Source organism: Condylura cristata, unplaced genomic scaffold, assembly GCF_000260355.1.
Source record: "Condylura cristata isolate star-nosed mole 26May11 unplaced genomic scaffold, ConCri1.0 scaffold00031, whole genome shotgun sequence".
Taxonomy (NCBI): domain Eukaryota; kingdom Metazoa; phylum Chordata; class Mammalia; order Eulipotyphla; family Talpidae; genus Condylura; species Condylura cristata.
Genome location: NW_004567132.1, coordinates 14,698,980 through 14,705,892, shown reverse-complemented (window position 1 = coordinate 14,705,892; position 6,913 = coordinate 14,698,980). Strand labels below are relative to the sequence as shown.

Below are 6,913 nucleotides of genomic sequence, written 5' to 3'. Positions count from 1 at the left end.
GGATCTATACCTAAAATCGTAAGATGGAAACACATGAAGCAGTTAGACCGGTGATCCTACACTTGTGCCATTTAGTGGCCCTGCTGACCAGTCACTTTTCACATTATTCATATTTCTGTTCAAAACTCCTTCCTCAAACAGTTCTTCAATTAACCATTTTACCTAGAATAGACTTTCAATGATTCCTTAGCTCTTCTTTATTTTTCTTAGCACTTAATCAACATAAATTCATTACTTGTTTATTGTCAGTTTCTTCCACTAGACAATAAGTGGCAGTTGGTTTATCTTCATTGTCTTGTTCATACCATAAATTCAGAGCCTAGAACATCATTTGCTCAATACCAATATGTAGAATGAATTTATTTACTTACATTAAGATATGTACATATTTAACATTTATTGTTATATACTCTCTTTAACTTTCCTTTTCACTATATAATTTTATTGTACAATCACTAAGCCTCATTTTTGTGTTCTATGTAGAAGTTAGCATGAGAGGTAAGTAAACACAAAGACTTATAAAGTTAAGACTTGCATAAAGAAATTCCCACTTCTGATGGATTCAAAGTATTTAGCAAGCAAAGATTTAACTAAGTCCAAGGGGAAATTTTAACCACTCATGAAGTCAGGTTTGCTTCTAGAAATGTGGAATAGTCCCTCTGCTACCTCTTTCAGTCCCTCCAAGGAGTCCAATTTCTCAAATTATCCAGAACCGACAGCAGTGCTGGGTCTCAGGCTACCTTCCTCGAACCTCCTCCCTAAGTAATTGACAGCTGGGGAAATTCCTTTGGGACTCGCGTCCCACAAGTCCCCACTTGCTAGGTGGGAGTGGCTGCTGGTTCGGCCAATGAAAGGAAGCCGAATCGAGAGCTTGTGTAAACAAACCCAGAGGTGCTGAGCCTTGGGCTCCTCCCCCACGTGGGCACGGAAGCATCCTTGATCCAATGCCTATCCCGGACTAACGTAGCATCCCTCCAGCCAATAAGAGCCAATGTCTCCCAGACAGGCGCTACTCTCCCAAGGAAAGAACGAAGGAAGCGAAAGACAGACATTAATACCAATCAGAAGCTGGAACTTCTAAAGGAGTGGGCGGGAATTGCTTCATATTTAGACCAATGAGCACCACACGTGCCTTTCTAGGTGGATGAGCGGCATCCTCTTCGGCCCAATAAACGAATGGGGCGGTGCCGAGTAACCAATGGCTCTGGGTCGGGGGCGGGGCAAGGAGCCAGTGTGCAGTGAGAGGTAACCTGGCGAGTGGTAGCGGAGCTTCTCGGGTGCTGTGGCTCACGCTTTGGTACTGGAGGCCGAGACTCTTCAGGCGACGGCGACCTCTGCGGCGAAGGCTGAGACTCTTGGAGGAGTGGTGGAGTACGGCGTGGAGGAGGGGCTTCTGTTCAGCCCAGGTGGGCTCGGGTGTCCGGGCTGCCGGGGAGGGGATCCGCGGTGAGCGCCGTTCTCCCGGCTCGGGGGGCGCTCTGCGCCTCCCTTCCGTCGCGGTCGGGGCTGCGAGGGGCGGTGCGCGTCAGCCCGGGCAGGGTAACCCGGCGGGTCCCACGTCGTGGCCATCAGCGAGATGGGGCATCCGCCGAAGTCACCCTCTGGGGCGCTGAGGACTGTGGCGGGGGGGGGGTGTCTTAGACCCTTTCTCCCCCCGTCAGGGCGCTATTCCTCCCCCGCCCCACAACTTCCTTGACCCCCCCCCCAATCCCTCCCCAGCCGGCTCTATTACTCGAACTAAAATCTCTGGTTGGTTAGTCCCCTTACTCCCGAGCAACGCTGCTGGGCCAACTGACCAGTGGTGCATTGCCGCTCCCCATCCCTCCTCCTCCAGGGTTGGAAGGGGTGGGAGTTGCGCATTTTGCCCCTCCCCCACTTTGGCCCCCCTTTCCCCACCTGGCATTGCTTGCGTTTCTTTTCCTTTCACCTGCCCCTTCACACCAGCTCTCGTTCTTGATACCTAATTTGAGTTAGAGATCTTAGCCACTGCTCTGCCTTTCCTTTGCGAATCTGTCCTTTACCTCCTCCCACCCGTTAAATTTCACCCTCATCTCTCTCATGGAAACTAACATTTTCCATATGCCCCTTGCAGGCAGCTGGAAGGTGGAACAGACTGTATAGGGAGAAACTTTAATCGGTTTTGTTGATGATAAGTCATTCTTGTCTCCCTTAAAATGTCATTTGATCAGTATATCATCTCTAGAGTCTTTGTCCCAATACAGTTGTTTCAGTGATAATTTCTGGAAAATGTATGTGAGCAAGATGTTAAAATTTCTTTTTCTATTTTTTAAAAGTAGATAATATTTTGTTAGAGTTTAAACAGCTTAACAGCTGTGTCAGAGAGCTTGAAGTATAAGGGCCTGACCACCCACGTTTTTCATAAAATATAGGACACACTTGTATAGCGCACAGTGTGATTTGATCACACCTAGTCTGTGGATAATATAACATTGAGACTACTTTCAAAAGCAGCATTCTCTGTATATCCTTTTAACAGAGAATTTGTGTTCCCCTTATTGTATTGATTCAATTTGGGTTTCGGTAGGGTTGATTCTAACCATATGCTTCTAGATAATAGTGCAAACTGTGTTGTGCCCAACTAAAATTATGCCAAGAATTTTAGTTGGGGATAATAACTGCCCACACCTACATTTGGTTGAGAAAACAGTTTTGAAAATGTTAATTTAGATGTTAGACAGTGAGGGTTTTGTTTGGAAGAAACAAATTTCCTCCAAAAACAGAGGAAATAAAGTATTGTAAAAAGCCTGATGGGATCCCTAAGGCTGTGTGTGAGAGACAGAAAGCATACACAAGGTAGAGAACATAACACATATAAAATGTTACAAATTTTAGAAGTGCTTAGTTTCATGACTGTGTAAACTGGAATTGTATTCCCTAGTTCTTAGTGGTAAAACACAAGTGAGTTAAACATGTTTATTGTGTTTTGGTGAGAATTTTGCTTACTTTCATGGAAAATCATTGTTTTCCTTATATATTTATAAAATGTGTATCAGTGTGCTTCCCTGTATCTTGCTATGGTAAAACTTAGAGAAATAAGTCTAGTAGAATAAGTCAAAAGAACCTTTTCTCTGTGGAATCGGTATCTACTGGACCATATGTTTGATACCTGTTAATCACACTAAAAAGACAAGGATTTTGAAACTATTCAAATATCCAGGTGTCTAGAATAGTAAAAAGACTTATTAAAGAAATGTCATCAAAGCAAAATCCTAGACAAACTGCAAATCTGTCGTTATTGTGAGTTGGTGTAAGGCTGCAGTCGAAAACCGCTTTTTAAGGGAGCTCATGTTTTAAGGTAGAGAGACATAAAGCCAAGAATTACATACAGAGGAAGAAATTTGACATTAGTGGTTTCATACAGGACCCACAGCACTGTGGCCAAGAGTTCTGTCCTCATCTCCTGCTGCTCTAGGCTTTCTGGATTGCCTTTTTCTAAACTGCCTGTTTATTTCACAGACTTGGGCCTCTCTCTGTCTTGAAGGTGCTGTTCTTACTGCTTCTTGAAAAGTTTTTCTACACCTTATGTGCCTTGATAGATCCTAGTTCACAGTCCTCTTGAAGCTTTCGCCTGGCTGCCAGTTCATCCAAATAATTGTTTTCTATATCTTTCTGTTATTTCATTATAAATAATTATAGTTAATGCTCGCTATTTGCAGTAATTATGGTCTGTCGTCAGCTGGGACTCTAAATTAGTGACTACTGAACCATTGCTCCTGGGGGCGGGGTGGGGGGTGGGGGTACATTTCTCACATGGATATAATCATAAATCCTAAATACAACACCTCTTGGTAAAGTCTATTTTCTTTATTTTACAAAAGAGAAAATGAGGTTCACAAATGTTAAATGACTTGCCTGACAGACAGACACTACCTCCTAACAGATGCCAGAGTTGGGATTCCAAGCCTGTGCTTGTTCCAAAGCCAGAGCTTTTTGCACTACCTTGCACTGCCCCCTACTGTCTGTGTCCATTTGCCATCTCTGTAAGAGAGCTGAGACAAGGCAGGGCCTGTTCAGCTTTAACTGGGAATTCTAAAGTTTTGCTACTCTCTGCATGGTAGTGAATGACTGCAAAAACACAAGTATTGATCCTATTCACAAATACAGGAGCCACAAATAATCAGGATGAGTTATATGTATCAGTGATTGCAGTGGTTTATTGTATTATTATATTGTAAACCTCCCGTCAATCTACTGTAGAATGTTCTGTTCACTTCTGTGAGAATTTGTTCATTTATTCAACAAATATTTATTAACACTAAATTTAAGTCAAACTTTGTTTTAGACTGGTAAACGAGTGATTAAGTTCTTGCCTGACAAATGTTAGAGTCTTATGAGAAGCACAGACAGCTCCGAGTCTGGAGTTCCGGGGAGAGTCTAGATTGGCATTATAAATTAAAACTGATATGCCCCCTTCTACTTTATGTCACCTAGTATACTAACTTCCAGAACATTTCTGATCTACCTTGTGTGTAAACTCTTCCTTTTGAGAATCTCTCCATTGACCTTTGTCAGCCACTACTTGCCATTAATTGGTTTTGAAGCCATTTACCCATACATTGAGGAGTCCAGAAGAATTAGACTCCCCTGATCTCTGATTTCTGACTTTTGTCACCTACAAATGACTTTAATCAAGCTTTTAAAATTTTAAGCTCATTTTCTTATTGCAAAAGTCATGATATGATGTGTTAGCCCCTGTGGGTTACAGGAAAGACTCCCACATTGCCTTTGATGATGAGACTTTAAATTAAACTTGAAACGGAAATCATCTGAGTAGCCATATCAATCACTGACTCTAGTACTTTCAAAACCTTCTAAACGATAACTTGGCAGTATTTAGAATAGCACTTTGGATTGGTTTGACACCTAAAGTGGAAGACCCTTTTTGGGCAGAATTTTGAGCCAAGTCATGTCCTAGGTGAGTTCTCTCAAGTTCAATTTGTAGATCTTTAGTTAGGACTCTTGAATCCTGGTCCAATCATGTATAGCCAAAGAAGTAAGTGTTGGCCTACTTTGGCTTTGTCTGTTGCACATTCTATAGCAAAAAAACTCATTGGCAACAATTTCTTCAAAAGATAGCTAAGCTATAGCAGTTGAAGTTCCATGGACTTCTTTCTAGTTAAAAACCTATGTAACATGATCATAGATAATGTTTAATAAAGCACCTGAAATCAACACATGTCAAATAGTCAATAAATCTTCCTTTTGGTATTGGCTTTAATACTACAAGTGATTATTCATATTGCTCTCTTCTTCCCTAGACTATGAGCTCCATCAGAGTAGGGTTTATATCTTCATCCTTTTATCCTTGACATTAAATTCTGAGTCCGACATATAACAGCAGAGTTCAAATGTCCGACTTGAGGAATTCCTATCTCTTTTTGAAAGGGCGGGAGGATAGGAAGGCTTCGCAGAGAAGGTATTGTTTACTCTGGTTCTTAGAGAATGAGTTTTCCAGGTGAATGAAACCTACAGACAGTATTGCAAGAAGGTTCCAGCAGGTGTAGACATAAGATAGAAAAATATGAAGTTTACAAAATACTCTTAGTAGATTAAAAAACAAACAAAAATCACCTAAGGAAATTGTTACAGGGTAGCCCAGAGTGGACTGGGCTGCCTGTCTGTGGGCCTCACCCGTGTGCTCAAAATTCAGTTATACTGCAGGCACACACAAAAGGGTCAATGATGGGTTTATTTACAGGAGGGGAAAGGAATAGGAAACAACCCAGAGAAAGAGAGCGGGATACAAAGTAACTGGAATATCTTACCGGCTTGGCTGACTGAAAACACAGTCTCCTGGTATGGAGAGCTGTTTCCCGAGTCAGAGAGCAAGAGATACAATCACTCTCTATTTATCGCCCAAATGTCCCAGAATTCCTGCTAGCACCACCCTTGGGTCCTTGCAGTTCTCTCCCTGATGCTGCTGGGAGTTGTAGTTTCCAAACACAGGAGTAGTGGGTGGAATTCACAAAGCTGGAGTAGGGAGTGGAGTCCACAAGACTCCGCAGAGTTCCTTTAGGACATCCTTCCCCTTAACAGTATAACTAGGAATGATTCTGCCAGAAAACATGTCACAGGTGACATGCTCAAAATTCTTCTATGGCTTAACTATTCACATCTTCTTATCTATTCATATCTTGAGCATAACCAGACCTGCTCAAAAATTGATGGAAATTTTAGGAGAAAGCATACCCTGTTGACAGCAGGGTATCAATTACAGTTTAGAAAATCAAATGTTGAATTCTAGGAACAGTTACACTGCAGTGACGTTATTTACCTCATGGTGAAGACAGACGTGTTCCACACTACTCAAGGTACTGGCAGTATAATCAAGTTTATTCTTAAGGAGCTCACAGCTAGCAAGGAGACAGATGGATGAACTGACTTACCGTCTGATAAGCAAGGTAATAGAGATCTTAATAAAACACTGTAAGCCAGGAAAAAGAAGTTAATAACATGGAACGCTGGGTGGGCAGGGGAAAGAGTTCTCAAATAAGGTTGTATTTTAATTAGGTCTTGGCTGGTAAAAAGGACCTTCGTGAGACTGAAAGTAAGGACAATTTACAGAATTAATGATTTTGTGTAGGTAGATTTAAGTAGCCATATTTGCTGTCTTTATTGTGGGTGTTTAGATGATAGTTACATTTATTAAAGCAGTTTCTCTGCTTGAGAAGATGTGAATAGTTAAGCCATAGGAGAATTTTATGATAAAGTAAACTGCATTAAACAAAGTTTCCTGTAATGCCAGGCTTCTCTAGAGCCTTTATTATATCAATGTCCATTGTTGTGAGTCCTCAAAAGGGGGTACATTATATTAAACTAGGGCCTGCAGTGTATCTAAACATTTGGGGGGGACAGAATTATTTGAGATCTAGCTTTAGAAATGATGAAGTAA

At 41.7% G+C, this 6,913-nt stretch overlaps 1 protein-coding gene across 1 annotated transcript in view; it reads left to right on the top strand.

Annotated features, from left to right (window-relative positions):
- Window positions 1-1,269: 1,269 nt before the first annotated feature.
- PAIP2B (poly(A) binding protein interacting protein 2B) overlaps window positions 1,270-6,913 on the top strand; it is a 30,400-nt gene continuing 24,756 nt past the window's right edge. The window contains exon 1 of the mRNA XM_012731581.1: window positions 1,270-1,406. The gene's annotated coding sequence lies outside the window, so the exon portion shown is untranslated. The remainder of the gene's footprint in view (window positions 1,407-6,913) is intronic.